This window comes from Chelonoidis abingdonii, chromosome 11, assembly GCF_003597395.2.
Source record: "Chelonoidis abingdonii isolate Lonesome George chromosome 11, CheloAbing_2.0, whole genome shotgun sequence".
Taxonomy (NCBI): domain Eukaryota; kingdom Metazoa; phylum Chordata; order Testudines; family Testudinidae; genus Chelonoidis; species Chelonoidis abingdonii.
Genome location: NC_133779.1, coordinates 29,808,612 through 29,834,845, shown reverse-complemented (window position 1 = coordinate 29,834,845; position 26,234 = coordinate 29,808,612). Strand labels below are relative to the sequence as shown.

Sequence of the window (26,234 nt, the reverse complement as noted above, 5' to 3'; positions counted from 1 at the left end):
CATAGAATAGCAGGACTGGAAGGGACCTTGAAAGGTCATCTAGTCCAGTGCCCTGCATTCATGGTAGGGCTAAATATTATCTAGACCATCCCTGACTGGTGTTTGTCCAGCCTGCTCTTAATAATCTCCTACGATGGAGATTCCACAACCTTTCTAGGCAATTTATTCCGGTGCCTAACTACCCTGACAAGAAGTTTTTCCGAATGTCCAACTTAAACCGCCCGTGCTGCAATTTAAGTCCATTGATTCTTGTCCTTTTCTCAAAGTTTAACAAGAACAATTTGTCTCTCTCCTCCTTGTAACAACCTTTTCTGTACTTGAAAACTGATATCGTGTCCCCTCAGTCTTCTCTTCTCCAGACTAAACAATCCCAATTTTTTCAATCTTCTGTCACAGGTCATGTTTTCTAGACCTTTAATCATTTTTGTTGCTCTTCTCTGGACTTTCTCCAAATTGTCCACATCTTTCCTGAAATGTGGCACCCAGAACTGGACACACTACTTCAGTTGAGACCTAATCAGTGTGGAGTAGAGTGGAAGAATTACTTCTTGTGTCTTGCTTACAACACTCCTGCTAATACATCCCAGAATGATGTTTGCTTTTTTTGCAACAGCGTTACACTGTAGACTCATATTTAGCTTTTGATCCATTATGACCTCCAGATCCCTTTCCCTAGTACGCCTTCCTAGGCAGTCATTTTCCATTTTGTATGTGTGCAACTGATTGTTTCTTCCTAAGTGGAGTACTTTGCATTTGTCCATATTGAATTTCACCCTCTTTACTTCAGATCATTTCTCTAGTTTGTCCAGATCAGTTTGAATTTTAATCCTATCCTCCAAAGCACTTGCAACCTCTTCCAGCTTGGTATCATCCACAGACTTTATAAGTGTACTCTCTATGCCATTATCTAAATCACTGATGAAGATATTGAACAGAACTGGACCCACAACTGATCCCTGCGGGACCTCAATCAATTTGCCTTTCCAGCTTCTCTGTGAACTGCTGATCATTAATCTCTGGGAATGGTTTTTCAGCCAGTTGTGCACCCACCTTGTAGCACCTCCATCTAGGTCATATTTTCCTAGCTTATTTATGAGAAGGTAATGTGAGACCGTATCAAAAGCCTTAATAAGTCAAGATATACCACATCTACCCCTTTTCCCCCCTATCCACGAGGCTTGTTACCCTGTCCAAGAAAGCTGTTAGGTTGGATTGACGCAACTTATTCTTGACAAATCCGTGTTGACGGTTACTTACCAACTTATTATTTTCTAGATGTCTGCAAATTGATTGCTTAATTACTTGCTCCATTATCTTTCTAGATACTGAAGTTAAGATGACGGATCTGTATTTCCCCAGGTTGTCCTTATTTCCCTTTTTATAGATTGACACTATATTTGTCTTTACAGTCCTCTGGAATCTCACCCATCTTCTATGACTTTTTAAAGATAATTGTTAATAGCTCAGATATCTCCCTGAGTATTCTAGGATGTATTTCATCAGGCCTTGGTGACTTGAAGACTTTTTTAAACTTGTTCTTTCCTTATTTTCGCTTCTGATCCCACCTCATTTTCACTGGCTATCATATGTTGAGTCTTTGGTGAAAACTGAAGCAAAAATGTCATTTAGCACTTCTGCCACTTCCATATTTTCTATTTGTTTTTTTCCCCTTTCATTGACTAATGGGCCTACCCTGTTCTTGATCTTTCTCTTGCTTTCAGTGTATTTGTAAAATGTTTTCTTCCTACTCTTCTATGTTTCTAGCTGGTTTAATCTCATTTTGTGCCTTGGCCTTTCTAATTTTGTCCCTATGTACTCCTTTTTTTTATATATATATTCATCCTTTGTAATATGACCTAGTTTCCACTTTTTGTAAGACTTTTTTGAGTTTTAGATCATTAAAGAGCTTGTGATTTAAACCAGAGTGGTCTCTTTCCATACTTCCTATCTTTCCAGTGTATTGGGGTAGTTTTCTCTTGTGCTCTTAATAATGTCTGTTTAAAAAATGCCCACTCTCTTGACACTAGTTACCAGTACTCTCAGTTTGGTAAAGTCTGCTTTGTTGAAGTCCACCATCTTTATTCTGACGCTCTCACATTTTCTTTTCCTTAGAATGCCTGGTAAGAAGACTAATAGTGCCAGGAACCAGGAGGCAGAATGAGCATTATGTGGTACAAAAATAATGAAAGAGAAGAGCTCCTATGTGGGGCAGTAATCCAGGAGAGAACCCTGCCCCTACTTAGCATGGGGGAGAACAGTGGGAGAAGGGAGGGAAACTACTGCATGGTGTCTATAGGGGATGTGCACATTTCCCCTCCCCCATTGCTTTTCCCTTTTCTTGATACTCCCCGTCAAACACCCACACTTCATAAAATCCAGGGAAATTACCACCCAAAAAAACTTAAGTAGTCTAAACTTATTAAATGTGACCCCTACTGATCCACCCTTAACACCTGTGGTTCATGTTTACCTGCTCTGAGTTTTCCTATAAATCACAAAGTACCATGCATCTCTAACACAATATCCACACCAAATTATCTCTATTAATAACACTTGCATGGAATACACAAGCTTGATTCCAACCTCATGTTTCCCTCACGTGCACATAACACACAATAGAATAATTTAGTAAAGAGATGTCTACAAGCATATATCATGTTGCTGAAGTTGGAGTTCAGGTTTTGAGGTCCAGTGAATTTGTAGTGTTGTGTGTGTGTGTGTGTGTGTGTTAGAGGTGCATGATACTGAGTTGTGAAGTGTGAATGAGGGTGGGATGTTAAGGAATGACCCCTTAATTGGATATTTCCTTGCTTTCTAATGGATGAGTCGACTTACATTATAAAAGATTTTGAGAATTAATGATACATTAGGTGAGTTCTAATGTCCGATTTGCTGTCCACTTACCCGTAGGTCTTGATCAGCATTGCTGACTTCCAGGTTTCTCCTCCCTATTGGTTGTATTTTAGATTTATTTGCATTTTTCCAAGCCATGTTTATTTTCTTCCTATGTTTCTAATATTTATAGAGTCTAATGTTAAATCCTGTGATCCTATATCAGTGATCTCACCTCCCCAATTCAGAGGTTTGCCACTTAGTATGTTTTTTGTGTCTGTTTCTTCAGTCAGCTTTCTGTGTATGTGGTGATTTTCAGGCCAGTTAAATAAATTATGAGTAAGATTATGAGATGCATTGTATCAAAGATGATAGTTAAAATACACACCTCTACCCTGATATAACGCTGTCCGCGGGAGCCAAAAAATGAACCGCATTATATTGAACTTGTTGTGATCAGCTGGAGCATGCATTCCCCCATCCCCTTCGAGTGCTGCTTTACCACGTTATATCCAAATTTGTGTTACATTGTGTGACGTTATATCAGGGTAGAGGTGTATATGTCTTCTGCTTTCTCTTTGTCCGTTGATCTGTAGTTTGGGTGGACATTTGGGAAAAGGAATGGGAAGAGTTGAGTGAGTCTCGGCTCTGGAGGGTAGGAGAAGAGAGAAGGAGAGGAATCCATGCCAGAGAAGATGTTCATGAGGGGGAATTCAGGCCAGGGCACGGGGGAAAGAGATGGGATGAAGGAAAAATCACAACTGGTGGAGATTGTGCACATCGCATCCCTGGAAAGTACTATCAGGGTTGGAAGCAGTGGAGGTGGGATTGTTGTGACCATTAAATGTCTTGAATTTGGGCCTGGTGTGAGTTAGGCTACCGAAGCAACTGTGATTGTTTTACTTGGCTAAGGTGGTATCCATGTTTAAACTATACTACAAACTTCTTAGAGTAGTTTTAAAAATAGCAGGGAAAACTTCTGTAGGCGTTGAATAATTTGTGAAAGGAAAGATGAGCTTTTAGCTGAAGTCAATCAGTCTGGCATATCCAGATACTTCCAACATCCAAAGGTGGTAGACAGGGTTGTTCATTTAGAATAAGATGAAGAATAAAATGCAGAAAAACAAAATCTCATGTATGTTGGAGACTGCCTCGTGGACATAACTGCAGCTTGGTAGAACAACTGTTACAGCTGCAGTGTTAATTAAATGAGAATTCATATTAAAAGTAAACTGTTCAAGGAACACTAAACTTACAAAGTCAAGCACTGAATTGTTAGTAAATGCCAGAATTATGGTTGTAACCTTAATTCTGCCTCCATGTGAGTATGTTTTGATAAAATATTTAATTAAGATTACATTATTTTTTCCACAGGACCACTTCTGTGTCACTTTGACCTGTTTTTATATATGTGGGGTTTGCTGTGAGTGCTTTTCCTAATTTGTCAGCACTCCAGTGCCTTAGTGTTCAGATCTTCACAGTTACTCCAGAGTGAGGTTTTTATTTCTGGTTGTAACGTTGTTCTTGGCACTCTAGTGTTGGAGTCTAGGCACCTCAGTGATTCAGTATCTGTCTCTCTCTGGTGGTGGTTCTTTGGTCTGGCACTTCCCTTCTTGCAGTAGTGTCTCTTTTGTTTTATTTCAGGTGTGGCTTCCAAGGAAGACTGCTTAGTAGGTTCAAAACTTGTGTGGTAGAACAGTCAGTGTCCAGTACAGATGGCCAAGTTGGTTGTGTTTACCTCTGTGATTTGAATGGGTGACATGTCAGCAAGTGTCACCACGGCACTGAAGACACAGGAGGAGCTCTTTGCAGAGGACTGAAGCTTCCCTTTGGCAGCCCAGGAAGACTCCTGAGGTCAGCCAGAGTACTTGAAAAGGGTAAACCCTTGGAGCTGAAACTCGAGTTGGCCGTGATAGCTCACCCATCAGAACTTGGTGCCAGCGCCACCTGTATCAATGTAGGAGTCCCTTTCCCCCACGAATGTTCATCGCTCACATGGCTTTGTTATATGTCATATATGATACTGAGCTTCACTTTGCTGGTTAAGATGAAGCTTTCATAAGAGGTGAAGGTGCAAAGAGTCAACAGATTCTCAACACATTTCAGTTGAAACCCTGTATTCTAGGCAGCTCCTGTTTTTAAGCTTTTTGGATGGCTCCTTCTGCATTTGGGGGACCATTCTGTGCTCCTCAATCTTGGCCAAACACTTCTGGGTGTTCTGTGAGGCTGCGATGAAGCCAGTACCAGTTTTAAGGCATTGCCCTCTGTTACCAGATGTCAGATCTGAGTGCAGTCAGAGTGCTTTTTGCACCAAAGCCAAGGAAAGGAAACTCTGGCCTTGATGTTGGCACAGTTGCATTGAGTGCTCTCGTCAGCTAGTGTTGGTGCTGAGCAGAGCACTTGGAGTGGTACAGGGTCCTCTTGCCCTCTGTTGTCTAAACAAATCCAGGTGTTCGAGTGAAGGTAAACTGACTATCAGAGTGATGGGAACTGTATTTTGGATAGTGATGAGCCAGAGGACTCTGCCTGTACAAGACTGTGACTCTTCAGGCAAGAACCCTACCTACTTCCAGTTCTTACAGTAGCTGTCTAAATCAGCCAAATTGTGATGTGTAATCTCTCCAAGGTTCTGCAGTCTCTCAGCCCTGCAAATGTGAGGTACCTTATTTTAGACTAGCTGGAGAGGATGTGGTGAATCCTTCGACTACCTTCAAGACGAGGTAGCTGTACAAAGTCCATCCTCCATGAGAATGCCACTGGCTAAGTCTCTTGATTTCCTCTCCTCCCTTGCCCCAAGATCTTGGTGATGGAGGTGGCCATTAAAAGAACTTTTTTGTTCATTGTATTGTGCCTCAGAATCCTAAATGGTGATACTGAGATGTCTGACAAACCACTTTGGAATACTAGTAAACCTGTGTGCCATTTTCTAATAAGTCTTCATGACCAGAGATCAGGTAGCGCTTGGAAAGAAGGCCTCAACCCTCACTGAGCCTCTTTTCTCCAAGAGAAGAATACCAGGAGCTTATGAAGCTAGTTCGTGAGGATGCAGACCTAGTCTCTTTTGATGCAGTTGATATAGTGGCAAGAGGTGCTGTCTCATGAATGAATGTCTGCTTGGTTGCAGGCAAAGAAATGCTGCATGACTCAAACATCCTAGAAGTTGCGGCTATTGGGTTTGCACTCACCATCCTAGCACCAAGAATTTGGCGAACATTCACATAAGGGAGGAAAAGAAAAGGCTTCCCTTAGAAATTGTTCATGTTGATGGCTGGTTTCAAAAGGAAGAAGCCCAGTATCCCCTGCACTGGGTACTCTGACTCAACAGCAGAAGCCAAAGGGTCCTAATACCCTTTTCTGCAGGCAGAAAAGAAAAAGGATTTTTCTAAAGTACTTAGGGTATGTCTACACTACGGGATTATTCCAATTTAACAGAAACCGGTTTTTTAAAACAGATTGTATAAAGTCGAGTGCACGTGGCCACACTAAGCACATTAATTCGTCGGTGTGCCCATGTACCAAGGCTAGCATCGATTTCTGGAGTGTTGCACTGTGGGTAGCTATCCCGTAGCTATCCCATAGTTCCCGCAGTCTCCCCCGCCTATTGGAATTCTGGGTTGAGATTCCAATGCATGATGGGGCAAAAACAGTGTCGCAGGTGATTCTGGGTAAATGTCACTCAATCCTTTCTCCGTGAAAGCCACGGCAGACAATCATTTCACGCCCTTTTTCCTTGGATTGCCCTGGTAGACACCATAGCATGGCAACCATGGAGCCTGTTTTGCTTTTTATCACTGTCACAGTATGTGTACTGCATGCTGCTGACAAACACGGTACTGCAGTGCTACACGCGCATTATCTTTGCCTTTGCAAGGTAGTGGAGCAGTTACCCATCCCTATTTGCAAGGGAGCCGTCTGCCATTGTAAATTGGCGATGAGATGATGGTTAGCAGTTCATTTTTGCACCATTTGAAATTGAAATGGGGTTGATGACGGTTATCAATCCTTTTGTACCGGTTGCTGCTGTCTGTGGGTTGGCTCCTGGCTGACCTCGGCTGAGGTTGGCCGGGGCGCATGACAAAAATGGGAATGAACTCCCTGGCCATTCCTTTTATGTTTTGTCTAAAGTAGTCAGTCCTGCCTACAGATATGGGGCAAGGTGTACTAGAGAACCAGGAGAACAACAGCTGCTTTCTGGGTCAGAGCCCCAGGAGATCCCGCAGAAATGATGACTGCATGCCCTTCTAGAAGGTGCCTTGCAAACAACCCACCACGTTGCTTCCCTCCCTCCCCAACTCCTCCTGGCTAATCCGTGGCTACGGTCCACCATTGTATGATGAAAGTAATAAATGAATGCAAGAATAAAACACTGCACTTTTTTAGTGAGATAAAATGAGGGAAGAGGCATCCTCCAGCTGCTGTGATTGTCCAGGCAGGACATTAAAGGGGAGGGGGGAGTAGGAGCGGCAGCCTCCTACTGCTATGAAGTCCAGGGAGTACAGAGTCTTCTTAGACATGAAAGGGTGGTGCGGGAAGCGCTGCTGGAGCTCAGCCAGCTGCTATGATGGGGACGATTACCAGCTTGTACTAGTCTGCCAGGAATGACGGGAGTCATTCCCATTTTTACCAGGCACCACCGCTGACCTCACGAGGCCAGCCAGGAGCACTCACGGGCTGATAGATGACAATGGCTACCAGTCCATTTTGCACCATCTGCCACCTAGGGAAGGAGCGGGGCAAGGCGCTGCAGCACCCGGCGTCTACTACAGCAGCAGTAGGAGCATACGTTGAATTGAAAAGCGAGAACGATTTTTCCCCTTTTCTTTCGGGGGGGCAGGAGAAGGGTGTACAATTGACGACATAACACCCTGAAACACCCGGGAAAATGTTTTTGACCCTTCAGGCATTGGAGCTCAGCCAAGATGTCAAATGTCTCTCAGGAGACTGAGATAGCTGGAGTCCTCAGTACCCCCCTCCGTCCTCCATGAGTGTCCATTTGTTCTTTGCTTCCCGTTAACACTTGCATGCAGCACTGTGAGTCCCTGCTGTGGCTCTGATGTCATAGCCTGGAGATTTTTTCAAATGCTTTGTATGTTCGTCTTCTGTAACGGAGCTCTGAAGACAGATTTTCCTCCTCATACAGCGATCAGATCCAGGATCTCCCATTACTGGTCCATGCTGAAGCTCTTTTTTGGATTTGGGACTGCATGGCCACCCGTGCTGATCAGAGCTCCACGCTGGGCGAACAGGAAATGAAATTCAAAAGTTTGCGGGGCTTTTCCTGTCTACCTGGCCAGTGCATCCAAGTTCAGATCGCTTTCCAGAGCGGTAACAATGGTGCACTGTGGGATACCGCCCGGAGGCCAATACCGTCGAATTGCAGCCATGCTAACTCTAATCCGACATGGCAATACCAATTTCAGCGCTACTCCCCTCGTCGGGGAGGAGTACAAAAATCGGTTTAAAGGGCCCTTTATATCAATATAAAGGGCTTCGTTGTATGGATGGGTGCAAGGTTAATTCAGTTTAACGCTGCTAAACTCAGTTTAAACGCATAGTGTAGACCAGGCCTTAGTCTGCCTACTATCACTAGTAGCCTGCCTGAACACTGTTGCCTGAGGCAGGCTTCCCCCTTCAAGAGAACTGGTCACCTCTGTTCAAGAATCCTGAGCACTGTTTGATAAGACTACAAAATTACATTTTTAGGAAACAGGGACAGACTGCAGTTAACTCCCCCAAACATGAGTGCTCTTGAGCTCATTAACAGGAAAGATTCTGGAGGAAATTTAATCCTCCCTGGCGAACAGTAAATATGCCCCATCTTACTGGGAGAAGCAGAATGTAGGTGTTTGAATCAGAACCAGACACTGCGGTTCCTGTGTCCATAAACAAGTGTAGTTGAAAGGAAATGAGGTTGGAGACATGTATTTCACAAGTGTGTGAATATGCAAAGCTGGAGGACTCTACCTAACTCCTTTTGTCATATCTTTTGTAGGTAGCCTGATGAGATTTGGCTTTGGCAGAGTCTGGTCTCATATCTAGGACAAGGGATTCTCAACTTTTTTTTTTTTTTTTTGGCGGAGCGGGGAGGGAGGGTGGATCTGGAAACTCACGCCTCCCACAACATGCTATAAAAACTCCGTGGCCCACCTGTGCCACAATAACTGGTTTTCTGCATATAAAAGCCAGGGCTGGCATTAAGGGGTAGCAAGCAGTGCAGTTACCTGGGACCCCATGCCACAAAGGTCCCTGCAAAGCTACATTGCTCATGCTTTAGCTTCAGCCCCAGGTGGAGGGGCTCAGGACCCTGGGCTTCAGCTCCAGGCAGTGGGCCTTCAGCTTTCTGCCCTGGGCCCCAGTGAGTGTAATACTGACCCTGCTTGGTGGACGCCCTGAAAGTTGTTTACAGTCCCCCAGGTGGCCCCAGACCCCCTGTGGAGAACCACTGATCTAGGATACCCTTGCTTTTCTCATTGTGGGAGCCTTCTCACTGACAGCTTAGCAGTTGACAGGGTAGAGACACAGACATGGTATCTCTAATCAGGTGGCTTGTGTCCTGTCACCTTGGAAGAAATCTACCAGAAGAATGTACTTTTTGATGGTAAGGGATTGTATGATGCAGTCAGATCCAAGTTGGTACCTCTACTTGGTTACCTTCTGTTTGAGCCTGATGACCAATTTCATCTAGATAGCTTTTCTGGCTATTTGCCTGTCACGAATTATGAATGTCAAAATTTTACATCAATATGTCTCCAGCCATTGGGTTAACGCAGAGCATGACCCTGTGAGATTTTAATGTGTACATGACAAAACTGATGAAACCCTTTTGAACCTCTCCGTTCCCAAGAGGTTAAGTTTCTTATAGAGGTCATTTTCTTGGTAGTAGTGAACCTTAGGCCCAACAACTGATCCTCCATATACCAGATTTTTTTTTTTTTCAAGGCTAAAGTGGTCTTAAAAACTTAGCTGAGTTTCTGTCTGTCTGAGTTCCCGTGGCCATCCTGGTGGTGTCCTCTTGTACTTTGGTTCTACTTTTAAATTCTCGAAGGACTTTAGTCTGTTATCCAGTGCTGTTCCCAAGAAGATCTTGACTAAGTGGATGTTGGAATGTTTTTTGTACTCCTTTCTCTTTTGAAATGAAATGGTTGTGGCGTGACGTCCACAATTCAAGGCAAGGCTGCAGTCATGGTCTGTCTCAGATGTTTACGTCACTGATGCTTGCAAAGCAACTAAAAAGATGCTCTGGCCACACATTAAAAACATTATTTCTTGGATTTTTTGCCTCTAGGAGAGATTCCTGTTTCATTTTCTATGCTCTAGAACAGTGATACTCAGACTGAGGCTCGTGAGCCGCAAGTGGCTCTTTAATGTGTCTCCTGCAGCTCTTTGCAGCACGTGATATTAAAACACTGCAGTTATTAACCAATGTAAGGTGATGTCTGCATGACACAGCTGTGTTGCTGAAGCTTGGCCACTGTAAGGCACTCAGTGTAGCTGCTGTTCGCGGCAGGAGAGCTCTCCTGCCGACAAAATACAGTCACCAACAATGGTGGGTGGTACCTTTGTTGGCAGGAGAGCATCTCCTGCTCACAAAGCACTGTCCACGCTTGCCCTTTTTTTTTTTTTTCTTCCCTCAGTAAAACTTTTGTCGGTCAGGCATTGTCTTTTTTTTTTTTTTTTTTTTTTTTCTCCACACCCTTGGCTGACACAAGTGGCTATACTGCTACCAGCCCTGCACTCTGGTGTGGAAGGGCAGAGGATGGGGCTGGGGACAGTAGGGCTGTGCCAGAGTTGCTGCTGGCATGGGGCTGCCCAGCGGCCCCAAGTTCTGCTCCTTTTCCTGCTGCCGTTCCAAAGTCTTTGGCGCAGCAGGAGGAGGACAGAGCCACCGCCTTTCCCCCTTCTTCTCCCCAGTAACATGGGGGCCATGGGCTGGGAGGAATCATGTGGAGGGTCACGTTGTCTTTTAGCTCGTTTCCCCTCGGTACCCATAAGAAATAAATTTTACTTGAACATTGTTCCTAGCTTGCCACCTGCTTAGCCATTATGTAAATTCTGGTAAGCAGACTTACTCAAAGTAGTTCCTTTTTAAACAGCATATTTAACAAATACAAATTCATGCCTTTCAGGTGGCATAGAAGAGCAAGCCAGCGATCTAATGGAAGAGCAAAATTCAGTGGCTCTTGTTCAAGCATAGCCCTAGAATCTGCCACTTCATGCCTAAAAGATGGGGAACTACTTATATAGGTGTACTGCTCGATTTTAAAAGATCGATTAAACATTCTTTTGACATAACTGACTGGTATGAATGCTTTATGTACGCATTTAAAATATAATATCAAAACTGGATGCCAAAAATGTGCTTCCTTTGTGGAAGCAAACTTGAGGAGTAAAATCCTCAAAAGAATAATGGCCTTTAGAATATTTGTCTGAGTAGGAATTTTGACAACTGCCTTTCTATTAATACAAAAAAATTGCCATGTTTACATCTCTGCAATTAAGTGAAGCTTTGCTCATGTTTGTGATAACTGAGTTGAAACTGTTATGGGTGGAAGTTTGAGTATCAAGCTGGATTCTGGTCTTACTGGTTTAAATCCATTGACTTCAATGAGCTACTCCAAGCTCGTCTCAGAATGAATGAGATCAAGTGGAGATGCCCTCTTTCTTTGCCTCAGCACATAATAGGAACAGTAATAATTGAATGCTTTAATTTAATTTTTTTCAATATTTATGTATACATACTTTCAGGCCAGAAATAATGAAAGGGAACAAGTGTTGAATTTAAAACAAGAAAACCTATTTGTTCTGGAAAAACTTTAGGCAGAAGATGACAAAGTTCACTTGTCCTCTGAAGATTAATGATGTCATTTGGAAACAATTCTTTAAACTGTGAACCGGGAATTTAGTCCTATTGAAGTGTAAAACTTGACTCATCCCTAGCTGTGGAGTCTCAAACAATGCTTTCATTGTTAAAAAAGAACTTCAACTCTCTCTTTTGGTACACTTTTTTCCCTTGTGCTCCTTTTGGGACATCCTACAAACTGCAGTGTGTTAGTCATGGATAATATTTTAGAGATGGGAGAACTACAAGCCTTTAATTCTGCTTCTCTAAAGAGAGCCTCTTACAAGATTCCCTCCAGGATTTTTAGTTGCCTTCTATGTAGATTTTGGAAGCACCTTTTTTTAAGGTGTCTTATTTTTATTTTCTTCCATCCTTGTCATACTTGATGATCTTGTATTGGCATTTCTATATAAAGTTTTGCATCCTGCACAGTCAAAGGAACTGGCTGAAACGTTTCTTGTGGAACAGCTTGTAGAGGACCTGATGTCTACTTTCCCACTGCTTCTGAGAATCAAAAAACAAAGTTTAACATTTAGACTTGCACTATGTTCCCTATGACCATTCAGTGTCTTCTCTTCTCCCTTCTGTACTACTCCATGCATTCCGCCACCCACTTCTCTAGTTTTTCTACCCTGATGTCACTTCTACTCAGTTTCACTGTCCTCTCTCAGAAATACTTGCTATGCCTATGCACGCGCACACAAACCCCTCTTCTCTTTTGGAACAATGGCCTCCTGCAACATTCTCTCTTCTCTCCCTCATTTTAACTGGTGAGAAGGGTTGTAGATTTTTCTCCTCTTACCAAATCAAGGTGAAGGGTTTCCTTGATCTGTATTGTTTTCATCCCATTACTTGAAGTACTGAGGCAAAAATGTTCTCCTTTCCACCCTCCTAAGTTGGAGAGGTGGACAGTTCTCTCTCCTGTACCTGTATTCCAGGTCAAATGGGTGACTCTTGAGTGGGGTAAGTGGTGGAATCTATGTTCATAGACTTTAAGGTCAGAAAGAACCATCATGATCATCTAGTCTGACTTCCTGCACATTGCAGGCCCTAGAACCTCACCCACTCACTACTGTAATAGAGCCCATACCTCTGGTTGAGTTACTGAAGTCCTCAAATCATGATTTAAAGACTTCAAGTTACAGGGAATCCACCATTTACACTACTTTAAACCTGCAAGTGACCCCCGGCACAGCAAGCAGGAGGCTCCCAGAAGCAGCTCCAAGGTAGAGGGTAGGAGAAGCACATGGCCGTGAGGGGAGGGACAGCTGAACTGCTGGCAATTGATAGCCTGCTGGGTGGTTGCTGCACAGAGAACTTAAGGGAGCAGGGAGCTGTTGGGGGGAGCGGGGGCTGCCAGTCCACGCTGGTTCCAAGCCCCCCACGAGCTAGCTGCAATGGGCCGCTCTTCCTGCAAGCAGTGGACAAAGCAGGCAGCTGCCAAACAAAGTTATAAGGGAGCATTGTGCAACTTTAAATGAGCATTCTCTAATTGATCAGCAGTGTAACAAAGAAATAACATTAACCAGGATGACTAAGTGAAGAGTTACTGTACCTCTGTTTAACAAATTTTATAGCTTAATATTTTCAGATTCTTGTGCATTTTTAATTTGTTTAGAAATTGGCGACTTATAGCTTTAGATTAACTTTTTGGTCATAGTTTATATCAAGCTGCATTAGGATAGTAATTAAAAACAGCAGCATATAATTGTTAAACAAAACATTTAATCTGTTCACATTTGCAACTAAATGACTTACTAAAGGATCAGAGTGATTAACTGTAGTCAGTGAATTAACTTGATATTTCAGGTCAGCTTAGGAAAATTTAAGTGAAAGTGACTAGAGTGTAAGTCTCCCTTGAAAGTGAGAGTCTCCTAGATTACTTAGGCTGTCCTTCACATTTTTAAAATGATTATCTCCTCTCTTCCCTCCTAATCTTTATTCAGAGACTAGAAGAGACGTTTTCTGGCTTTTTCAACTCCAAATTGATTTCTCAACTTTGAATGTATTAGCTCAACTGAAGAAAATTATTCTTTGTCCCTGCAGAAGATGCTCGTGTGAAAAGTTGGTTTAGCATTTCAGTGAACTCTGGCTCCAGGTCCTTAGTGTCATGAGGTGCTCTACACAATACTAGGTGGTGTCTCTGAAATAGCCAGGAGGAGGCTAGCTCTGCCTAGTTCAGCACCCTCTTTCTTCCACCGTTGCAGGTGCTCCTTCTCCCACTCAGAGTTGCAGTATGGTTGCTTTGTGACTTGGCCTTTGTAATTTTTTCCCCCTTGGAGGGTGGATGGGAATGGAGGTCCTTCCAAGTTCCTTTGCACAGCCAGTGTCAGGCAGTCCTTATGCCCACTGCCCTGTCAGTCAAGCAGTCACTCAAGCATTCATTTTGTTCACTGCTCCAAGCAATACTACTCTGCAGTGGATGGTAAGGGAACCCAGGCTCACCCTCTACTCGGGGTTCCAGTCCAAGGCCGTATAGTAAGCTGTTCAGGTCTGTGACTTCACCAACCGTACTGTTCTCTTCTCTGGACTACCTCCTATCATGCTTCTTTAAGCTTCTCCTTCATCAGCCTTCCTAGCCAGATTCCTCTGTAAAGGGCTACTAGACAAACCCTGCCTCACGGGTTCCTATCTCCCCTTTCATTGCTCTTACCTCAGAGAGAGATGCTACAAGCTTCTTCCTTGCTCCCCTCTGTTGCCAGCCTCCTGGCTGTAGAGAAGCCCCACCTGTTCCCTCACAGGTGAGGATCCTTCTAATTAGTGCCCCCTACTCAGCCTGTATCAGTTTGCAGCTTAGTTGGCTGATTGGGCCCACCTGGCCTAATTCAACTCTTTCAGACTGGTGTGGGGAGTATTCCCCATTACACTTAGCTAATGACTTCCACCAGTTCAGTGGTGTGGCTTTCTTTCAGACATGATCAGCAAACATGTACTGCTTGAATGGTTCACTTCTAGCGCTGAAATTTATTATGGTTGATGGGTGGTGATTAGATGTCCATAGCAGCAGCATCTTCTTATTCATCACTTAGTTATCTACCCTTTGGGTTGAGAATATTGGCAAGAAAATGAGGGGGAATAAGTGCTTGATCTGCTTGCTTCTTTACTGCTTGTAATTTAACTTTGTTGTTGAGTATTTGCTTCTTCAGGGTCTCTGGATATCTTTCCAAATTTTGACAGCATCAGCAATAGAGCAAGCAATCTGTCTGCAGTTTGTTCCAGACTATGGAAATAGGTTTCAGTATATTCAGCTATCTTCTACATGTCTCTTTAGCCTGATATTGACTACTTTGGCTGTGGTAGTTCCCTCTATTTTTTGTCACAATTTTCTTCGTAAATTGTCATCAGAATAGACCAGTTCTTAATATAGCTCAAAACAGTTAACCACTAAATTCCATTGTACACCTTTGGGGGCAAATTAGTTGGATCCTTTTGCTCCCTTCAGTGAAGCTGAAGTGAAGTGGTTATACGGAAGCATTTTGCAATTTCAACAACATTTTCTTTTATTCTTGGGGTTGTACTTAAGTCTTTGGCTAAAAGATGTATCAAATGATGATTACACCAATATGTTAGAAGTTTCAAGTTCATTTAATTGTCTTCTAGGTTTCTTCTCATCTTTGCTACATTTGGAGCATTGTCTGTGATAAAGCTACTCACTTGACACTTTGAGTTTTTGTTCAGCCTATTATAGCTTTTACTGTTGCTACTTTTAAGTATTTTGTTATATAGGCATACCTGATATATAAATAGTTTCTATAAGATAGACAACCCCATATTCTGTTGTCACAGTCACATATTACTGGATCATTGTGTACTTTGCTCCTCCCATCAAGACTCATATTAATGAACTTTCTGTCAATGTTTTTTGCACTCTCTCTTCAATTTCCTTCTCGTAGGCTGTATCCAGCAACATTTGCTTTGCTGGGTAGTTTATAGCCTAGTTGTAATGATTGAACCATGCCTGTGAAGTGTTTGTTCTCAACAAGATAAAAGGGAGAACTTGTTGCATAAATGAACCGAGCAATCTTTTCCTTTTATGGAGTCTTGCTGGAATTTGCTGGTCCTGATTATGAACTCATCTGTGGTTTTATTAGATGAAGAAGTAGTCTCTGTCTTTGATACAGGTAATTTACTTTTGGATGTGTGTTTTTGTTGCGGCGCTGCTGGTGGTATCAGCAGATGGCTCTGAATTTGTAGATCTTGCAGGTGATGGACATTCATAACTTGTTATGCCTAGCTGGACTCTGAAACAAAATGGTGGTGTGTGTGTGTGTTTTTGGTTTTTTTTTTTTAAAGTCACACTTTCATTGAGTTATTACTTAGTGTCCTGCTTTAAGAAAATGAGCTTGTAAATGAAAGATTCCTCCTACTCCAGCTCTTTGTACCACTGTTAAAACTGGACTTAACTTCTCATTTAATCATAAGGATTATCTAAATCTGTTAAACTCTTATCTCTTGCACTTATCACATAGCTTGGAAATTTATTTTTAAATGTTAAAATTCATAAATCCCAATAAAACTTTACTTTTTGTAAAGACAAATTCACGTCTGAGGTGTGCTGGCACTACACTGATGAATGTCACTGGAAAGCCTGTGAAGAAAGTGAGCTCTATCTTCAGAGCAGAGTTTGGTTTGTCTGTAGTAAAGAATCTGTGAGACCAACTGAAAAGATGATAAAGAAATATTGAATTTTGAGCTTTTGAGTTTTGTCCATTCTGTGCACTGAATGAGGCTGGGTTTCTGGGATGAGGGGAATAGGATCTAAAGCAGTGATACTCAGATCTCTGTGATTTAAGAGCCAAATTGGCGATCAACATTATGCAGAGAGCCACAGCAGTATGAATTCATTGTTTTGTTAACTATAGTACTATATATTTATATTTAAACAGTATGAGAGAGGAAGTATTTAGTTTTGTGTGTGTGTATGTATATGTATGGGCATATATATGTGTATATAATACAACAAAATGACTACCCAAGTAGTAGTATTTTATTAACTACAATTGTTTAATAACATAGTAAAAGCATCCTGATTGGTTAATAATTAAATCAGTGTTTTGATATCATGTGCTTCAAAGAGCCACAGGAGACACATTAAAGAGCCACTTGCAAGCCTCGGTCTGAATATCATTGATCTAAAGACTGTAACATGCATACACTCAAGCCTACTACAAAAGTGAAAAATATTTGTGCTCAGTGTTTTAAGGAATGTAATTGGTGTGCTATTTGTGCATGGTTTTTAGTCATAGCTTGTTGATTAGCTTTCTAATAATACATTTTATAAAGTGTAGCATACTGTATTTCTTCTGCTTTATACCTTCTTGGCTTCATTCCACATTTCATTACATGGTGTATTTCTTCCTGCACGGTTTTATTTACCTCCAGAGGTCCTTTACCTCTGCCCACTAGTACTTTTATCTATCTTTCCTTATTCTTTACCTCTTCATCTATTTTTCTCTCTCATTTTACTCAGTTCCCTACTTTCTAATTTATCTCTTAAATGTGTTCAGTCTGTCCATTTTTATCCCCTCACTTGCACATGTACACCCCTCCTCAGGAGAAGTGAGCTGCAGCATCTTCCAGCCATTCTGCTTCCTACCCCTCCCCTCCACTCAACCCTGAAATATGGAAACAGTCCATCAGGGTAATGTTGAAAAAATTCATTTATTCTCTAAAAAATACAGTCACATGAAACGTCATGTTAGACAGCCAATTAAAAGTTTAACTCTAACCCCCAAAACATAGCTTTCAACAAATACGTTTCTTTTCAAGTTATAAAAAGTTCAAAAATTTGAAACAACTTGTTTGTTTCCATACAAACTTAACTCCCAAGCATCAATTTATGTAAATATCTTAGGTGTGTTTAACTGTGGAATACAAAACAATTTTGTGTAATAACTTAAAAGTGAAAATATTAGTATCTGGTATTCATATGCAATTAAATTCAAAAAAAATATTGTGAAAGAAAATAGCGGCTTAGCAAAAAGCTTGTAGAATCCAATGTGTATATTGACCCTTATGACTCCATAATCTTGTTTCTCCCATTTCCTCCTATTGTTTGTTTGTTACTTTCACTCGTTTCTTGTCTTAATCTAGCTGTAAACTCTTAAAGGAAGGGATCAAGTCTTCCTTTATGGTTATAGCACAGTGAGGGCACCAGTTCTCCAGTTTCTATGTGGTGGTCTTTACAGACAATTACTTCAGTACAAACAGATGTGTATAACAATACACATTATGTAGAATTCAGTGTATAGCAACTTATGCTCTGAAGGTTTCCCTTTTCCAGTCTTCTGGCACTCGACATTCTCTAGGGCCAAACTGTTAAGGATAAGACCAACTTTCTGTTTAAGGCTTAGCTCTTCTGAATGCTTTAAAATCTACATGGTTACTCAGATTGCCTTGAAGTTGGTGTGCCTCATAGCAGTGGGGATTCTGTTAGTGAGCCAGTTTGGGGCTATTTGACCTGAGAGAGATCCGTCTTTCCTCCAACTCCTTCTCCATCCCCCCACACTTGGAAAAAAAAGTTGAGAGATTCTGGCAACTTTTTTGCTCATGGTTAGAGATAAAACCAAGGCTCAGATTATCACACCAGAGCTGCTATTGTTCAAAAGTTACCACAACAGAGTGCACGGCACCCACCAGCCCTCTAGGGAAAATCAAAATAAAATGTTGTTTGGAAAAGATTTTTCTTCTCCTGTGAGGCTTGTTGCCTGCCTCAGTCTCACTCCTAATAGATTGCGCTGAACATGCACAAAGATGTTAACAGGATTGTAAGTCTTCAAAATTTCCCAAATTTTAGGCGTTCCCAAACTCTTTGCCAGCACAACCCCATTTTAATTATTTTTTCCCAGGATCCCAGACAGCATGGATGATGCCATTTTCCACTACAAAACCTTGTCATTTTCAGTGTGTGACCTTGTACATATGGTGTGTGTGAGGCCAAGCTGTGACCACAAGATTGCTGTGTTCGGAGCAAAATGTGACCGGCCTCCAGTTTGGGAACTGCTGCAGTAGTCCTCTTAACCTACCCACTGAGTCAGTGTCACTCAGTTCAAGTTTCACCTGGGGCAGAAATCTGGAAAAGGTTGGAAGGCATATTACTGAAGTTCATCTGTCAGTTTTTCTTTTAATTATTATTGTTTCAGAGAAATGTAATTTTAGCACAACAAAATATTCAGAAGGCACTGAAACTATGTTTGATAAGAAGGTAACTTGCACATGTGACTGTTCTTTGAGAGGGGAGAGGTGATTAGGGGTCCAAGAGTAGGTGGTAATAGAGGAAGAGAGGTTTGGGTCTGCTGTGAGGGATGGGGTATTAGAAGGAGGAAAAAAGAATAGTAGGGAAGGTTTTCCCTTGGCATCTTAGATGAAAGATAACTTAGGGGTTGACTGCCTCTCTTTTTGTAATGCAGTAAATTGTAGAAAAGCATATCTCTTAAAGTTCATTGACCATGCTTCAAGAAGCAGGGAGGCTTCCTGGGGTTGCAGTCTCCATCCCCCATAAGTCAATGGCTCTCAACCTTTTCAGACTACTGTACCTTTTCAGGAGTCTGATTTATCTTGCGTGTACCCCATTTCATCTAACTTTAAAAACTACTTGCTTACAAAATCTGTTCTAAAAATACAGAAGTGTCACAGCACACTATTACTGAAAAATTGCTTACTTTCTCATTTTTACCATACAGTTATAAAGTAAATCAATTGGAATCTAAATATTGTACATAAATTTCTGTGGATAGAATATAGAGCAGTATAAACAGGTCATTGTATGAAATTTTAGTTTGTGAGCTTTGATGGTGGACCTGTTCTACTTTGTCCAAATACAGACTTCAAAGCATCATGTAATTGACTATTCATAGTTACTCATAGTGTCAATACATGCATTGTAAATTCTGTTAATCACCAATGTTGTTAGTTTTCAAATGATACCTAACAAGGCATAGTTTGTACAAATATCATTGCAGTATCATGTAGGGGGTGGATACAGGGTGCTTAGAGTCACAGGGCTGAGAGCCCTTTTGTATGTATGCTGGGATTTGGAGCTCTACATTTCTTTGGGGGACTGAGTCCCTCTCCCTGCCTGCTGTGTATTCTAGGATCTGGAGGACCTTGCTCCTCTTGGTGTCTGAGCTTCTTTTTGTGCCCCTCCATGTGACTAGGATCTGGGGTGGGAGGTGTGATGCTATCCGGGCTGGAGGTGGTGGGGTGGGGTGGGGTGGAGAAGCTGGCTAGAGTGTGTGGGAGAGGCCCTTTTTGGAGGGGGGGCAGACTGGGTGGATCTGGGGTATTGCTGAGGAAGCCTGGCTGCAGCAGGAGCAGGAGTCTCAGCTGAAGGTAAGAAGTGGATGTGAGGAATGCAGCTTAGACTATATAACCAAGGTAACATGAAGCCTTCCACTATGCTGCTGCCTATATGTGTATGCAGCCGCTTCAGGCAGGAGACAGTAAGAAGCAACTTCTTACATATTCATGGATTTTAGTGTCAACTACTGACTTAATATGATAGAGATGGGGAGCTGAAAGTGTTGGCATGAGGGGGGCTACATATTGTGGGGAGGGGGGCCTACATACTGTGGGGAGTGGTGAGGCAGGGGGTGAAGGAGAGACACACCAGTCTTCTCGCACATGCTGAAAGTTTACTGTAACAGTCATCTAAGGTTTTGGGACATAGACTATGGATGACATGTCTCTCCCCAGCCCTGTTAGCAGCTACACATTGCAAACGTTTCAAAGCATGGACCATTGTCTTCATTCTACTGCAACAATATGTACAAAAATGGGGAAGAGGACCGAGGAATCACGTAGTAACCATGTGGCATAGAGGAAAGGGTCCTGGACTGGGACTATTTCTAGATCTGCCACTGGCCTGCTTGGTGACCTTGGGCAAGTCACTTTATCTCTGTGCCTCAGTTTCCCCATCTGTAAAATGGGAATAATGCTGTAAAGATGTTTGAGATGTAGTGATGAAAAGTACTATATAAAAGCTAGGTCTTTTGATTATTACTCACAGTAGCATATCAACTGCAAACCTAGGTGAGAACTTCAACTGTCTAAAAATGATCACTAGTTCCTACCAACAAACTTTTTTTCTGTTTAATAATACTAGGAAATTAAATGGGAAAAGCCTTTTATTAATCCTGAGTTAAGATTATAAAACTGAAAGCTCTGAAAGCCAGGAAACAGAGTTAAGGTAAATGCCCACACAACCTGAATTCTGTCCTCTTTGGGTGATGCCCCAATACACCCATAACATGCACACTCCCATGCTGCCTTTTCACTGTAATGATAGTAGCTACCTGTGCTTGCTGTATGCTCAAACACCGAGCCTACTTTCCCAACAGAATACTACACTTGTAAAATTTAACAACCACTTCATATCCTTTCATCGTCTCTTTATATTTGTACATAAGAGAGAGCCTAAACCTATACTTTCCCCGGTCCATCAATAAATCCACAGCTGGTTCTCATATCCTACCTCACTACTGACAGTACTCATGGTAAGGGTGCCCTGCTATTGACACAACATACGCAATCCTATATTGACATAATGCAGACTGGCACCTCAAGGTACTCATGGACTTCCCCAGATCTCATATCACAATCACAGCTCTTTCAATCTGCTCCAACTTACTGTCCCCCCGCCCCATTCAGTGCAGCTACACCTGGCACAGTGAATGCATTTGGAGTGCATCTAGATAATTCCCAGTAGCTATTATTGTCAGCTTCAGGGGGAAAACTAAAATGAGTTTGGGCTTTTTTCTTTACTTCCTGGTTTTCAGAAGTTTGAGTTTTTCTGAACTCAACATTCTGCAAGGGCATGAGGCATCACCAGACAACTGTAGCTCTGTTTTTAACAAAGAGTTTTGCCACTTACTACAAAGTGTTTTCCTGTCAAAAGTGTTGAGAAGGTTTTTCCTTATTGGCTTTTGTTGCTGATGGATGAAAGTTCTCTTGGTGCTTTGGTGATGGGCGCTTGATCATTAATATCAAACAGTGCTAATTTTTCCTATTTAATCATTTGAATTCCTCACTAAAATTTTGTTGTGTCCCTATAACTTACTAAATCAACATAGGTATACTATACCTGTTACTCCGATGCCTGAGCACCTTACAGATTTGTTAATCATTGTAACAATGATATGTATCAATGTTGATTGTAGCACTGAAGATATGTCTGCAGGTTGCATGTGGTGTTCTGGCAGGGTCTGGTGCTCCTTTGAGTTGGTGTATCCTTGTCTATGGGGAGCTTCCTTCTGATGTTGAGGAGCTTGGAGAGGTTTGAGGATTGTTTGAAGGTGAGAAGAGGGAGTTCAGGACAGTTTGTTTTTGTTGTTTTAGGATGGAGTCCCCGTTAAGTATAGGTTGTCGTTGTTTGTTACCCCATATGGGTTTCAGTATGGGGTGGTAGGTGACAACTAGGGGTGTGCAGTTGGAGTGGGTTTTATTTCCATATTGAAGCAGATTCTCTTGGGGTATTTGGGTGGCCTGTTCCATGATTCAATCTACTCCCTGGTGGAGTGTCCTTTTGTCTGTTAAGGTATGTATCCAGTGTGACATTGCACTCCATATGTTTATGGAAATATCCTTATGAGTGTAAATATAATGTAACTGGGATATGCTTTATACAAGAGGTTTCTTGTAAGGTATCATTACAAAGCTTATAATCTACTGAGTGTGTTCATCCTATTTGTATGAATGTATCATTCTTTTATCTGAAGCAAGAAATATGAAGTGTTACTCTGAAGTCTTATTGTAACTGTGCAAAGTGTGGGCCATTAATGGTGGTTTGGAATCTTGATGGCTCCTGTTAGCTAGGACAATTGATTGTAAATGGCTCTGTTTACTTGTAAGCCTTCCTATATACCTTGTGTCAGCCAGTGGGTAATGAAGTCTCACAGGACATGTGAACATGTCACATGATACTGGAATCCATCTTAAATCGGGTGCTTTTCCATTTAGAAGGAAGAGTGGGAACCCAGAGAGAGAGAGAGGATTCCTGCCTTGTGCCAAAGATATAAAAGGGGGTGGAACAGAACAAAGGTGGCTGCCAGTCATGAGAAATCCTCTAGTTACCAGCTGAGCTGGAGCTAACAAGGAAAGGATTGGGCCCAGACTAAGAAGGAATCGAGTCTGTGAAAGAAGCTTATTGGAACATCTCTGAGGATGAGATTTACCTGTATTCAGTTTCTTAAATGTATTAGGCTTAGACTAGCATGTTTTTGTTTTATTTTGCTTGGTAACTTAGTTTGTTCTGTCTGTTATTACTTGAAACCACTTAAATCCTACTTTTTATACTTGATGAAATCACTTTTATGTATTAACAAACCCAGAGTAAGTGATTAATATCAGTGTTATGGAGGGCGGACAGTTCATGAGTTTACTCTGTATAATGCTTATACAGAATAAAATGGATTTATTTGGGGTTTGGATCCCATTGGGATCTGGATGCTGAAGACAGGTAACCTACTGAGTAGTTTTCAGTTAAAGTCTGCAGCTTGGGGCGTGGTTCAGACCTCAGTCTGTGTTGCAGCAGGCTGACATGTCTGGCTTAACAAGGCAGGGTTCTGGAGTCACAAGCTGGCAGGGAAAATGGGCTCAGAGGTAATTACGTCAGGTGACAGTCTCAAGGGGATCTCTGTGACCAAATCCGTCACATCCAGGACTTCATCCTCTGAGCATAATCTGGTGTATCAGAGTGCCTTGCTGTAGAGAACAGATTTCTTGGTGTGTTTGGGTAGTTACTGGATCTATGAAGGTAGGTGTGGTGATCCGTGAGTTCTTCGAGTGATTGCTCATATCCATTCCAGTTAGGTGTGTGCGTGCATGTTCGTCAGAAGATTTTTACCCTAGCAACTCCTGCGGGCTGGCAGGTCGCCCCCTAGAGTGGTGCTGCCATGGCGCCTGATATATACCCCTGCCGGCCCGTCCGCTCCTCAGTTCCTTCTTACCGCCGTGTCGGTCGTTGGAACTGTGGAGTGCGGCATAGCTGTCCTCCACGTCCCTAGCCTCTCCTTGTTCGTTGTTTTTACTAGTTATATTTAGTCATAGTTAGAGTATAGAATATTAGTTTTCTAGTTGTTGTTTACTTGTTGTATATAGTTAGCGGGCTTGGGCCCTAGCCCTCCCCTGCATCCAGCGCCAGACTCATGCCCGGTTCGCCGGGGTTCAAACTGTGCTCGGCCTGCAAAAAGCCGATGCCCACGAACGATCCCCACGACTCCTGCCTAAAGTGCCTTGGGGAATCACATATTTCCGAGAAGTGCCGCATTTGCAAGGCCTTTAAGCCAAGGACCAAGAAGGAGAGAGACCAGCGCTTAAAGACTCTCCTCATGGAAGCGGTGCTTAACCCTCCTTCCTCGGCACGGAGTGCCGACTCCACTTTGGCACCGGACTGCGCCGGGCCCGTGAAAACGCCTCGGCACCTGGCCCTGACAAAAGACCTTCGGCGTCCTCCACTCCGGCCAAGCAGACTCGAACGGAGCGCCCGGCACCGACTCCTGCTGCGGCACCAATACCAGGGATTCCGTCGATTCCGGGCCCGGGAGGTCCGTCGAGTCCGGCAGACAAATTTTAAGGAGCTGCTTCCGCAAGATGTGCATCAGGAATTCTCTGTGATCCTTGATGAGGGCAAGAAGGTCGCGAGAACTTCCCTGCAGGCATCTTTGGACGCCGCAGATTCGGCTGCCAGGACTCTAGATTCTGGCGTTACCATGCGCCGCATTTCCTGGCTACAGGTCTCTGGTCTTCCTCCGGAGCTCCAGTATACCATCCAGGATCTCCCGTTTGAGGGCCAGGGCCTGTTCTCGGACAAAACTGACCCTAGGCTGCAAAGCCTAAAAGACAATAGGGTCATTATGCGTTCACTAGGGATGCATACGCCCGTCACCCAGCAGAAACCCTTCCGACCTCAGCAACAACACCAGCCTTACCCCCAACCCAGGCAGAGGCAAGACTTCGCCAGACAGCGAAATAGAAATGGCCAACGTAGACAATCGGGCAACCAAGGAGGACAAAACCAGAGCTCCTCCAAGCCTTCCTCCGGCCCGAAACCTTCATTTTGAAGGTGCGCCCGAGGGCGCTGTACCAGTTTCTCTCACGGATCCGTCCCCTCCCTTTTCCAACTGTCTTTCGTTTTTTTCCTCCCTGCGTGGTCCCGGCTAACATCGGACCGCTGGGTCTTACGCACGTTGGAACTTGTATACCATCTGCAATTTGTTTCATACCCGCCCTCCCGTCCCCCTCCCTCGTCCCTCTTCAGGGACCCCTCTCACGAGCAACTCCTCCTCCAGGAGAAGCAAACGCTTCCGTCAAAGGAGCCATAGAGGAAGTTCCAGAGAGCGAGCGGGACAAGGGGTTTTATTCCCACTATTTTCTGATCCCCAAAGCCAAGGGAGGCCTCAGGCCTATCCTCGACCTGCGGGAGCTCAACAGATACCTGGTAAAGTTGAAGTTCCGTATGGTATCCGCATGGTCAAGAGACTTTTCGTGAGCCTAGGTCTAATGCTCAATGTTGAAAAGTCAACACTAATCCCCACTCAGAGGATAGAGTTTATCGGCGCCATTCTGGACTCCACTGGCCAGAGCCGTTCTTCCTCTATCGAGGTTCCAAACCTTGACGGCCATCATACGACGGCTGCAGGCAGCGCCCTTGACCTCAACATGCACTTGCCTGACTCTCTTGGGCCACATGGCGGCCTGCACGTTTGTCACGGGATATGCACGGCTCCACATGAGGCCCTCCGGTCCTGGCTCGTTGCTCAGTACTGTCTGACCGGGTGTCCTTTGGACACGATTGTCACCGTTCCCCAGGACGTCTTAGGCTCCCTGCAGTGGTGGCTGAATCAGTCCGTGGTGTGTGCGGGGCTCCCATTCCATCCGCCCCAGCCCTTGATGTCCCTGACAACGGATGCCTCGGACCTGGGATGGTGGGGGCCCATCTCGGTACCCTGCGGACCCAATGCCGGTGGTCACCTCGCCAGCTAGCCCTCCACATCAGCGTCCGGGAGTTGAGGGCGGTCCACCTTGCTTGTCAAACATTCCGTCAACAACTTCAAGGTCGCAGTGTTTCGGTATTCACCGACAACACAACGACCATGTATTATATAAACAAGCAGGGCGGCAGGAGGTCTTCTCCCCTGTGTCAGGAGACCTTGAGGCTCTGGGACTTCTGCCTAGCCCACTCCATTCACCTCATCGCGTCCTTTCTCCCGGGGGTTCGGAACACGCTGGCGGATCATCTGAGCAGATCCTTCCTTTCCCACGAGTGGTCCCTTCGCTCGGACGTCACTCTTTTGCTCTTCCGGAGGTGGGGATGTCCCTGGATGGACCTCTTTGCGTCCCGCTGGAACAGGAAATGCGAGATGTTCTGCTCCTTTCAAGGTCTTGAACCTGGTTCAGTAGCGGACGCCTTCCTTATTCCGTGGACGATGCACCTGTTCTACACATTCCCACGGTTTCCGCTTGTCCACAAGGTCCTTCTGAAGGTACGCAGGGACAGGGCCCGCTTGATCATGATAGCTCCAGCATGGCCCCAGCAACATTGGTTCTCCATGTTGCTGGACCTGTC

General features: G+C 43.5%; 1 protein-coding gene across 3 annotated transcripts in view; it reads left to right on the top strand.

Moving 5' to 3' along the window:
* Nucleotides 1–26,234, top strand: part of ELAVL1 (ELAV like RNA binding protein 1) — an 82,728-nt gene that overhangs the window by 6,071 nt on the left and 50,423 nt on the right. Inside the window, exon 2 of one of the 3 annotated variants that reach the window (XM_032774526.2) lies at nt 4,477–4,686. The exons of the other annotated variants lie outside the window; for them this stretch is intronic. The gene's annotated coding sequence lies outside the window, so the exon portion shown is untranslated. The remainder of the gene's footprint in view (nt 1–4,476; nt 4,687–26,234) is intronic. 3 annotated transcript variants of the gene reach the window in all.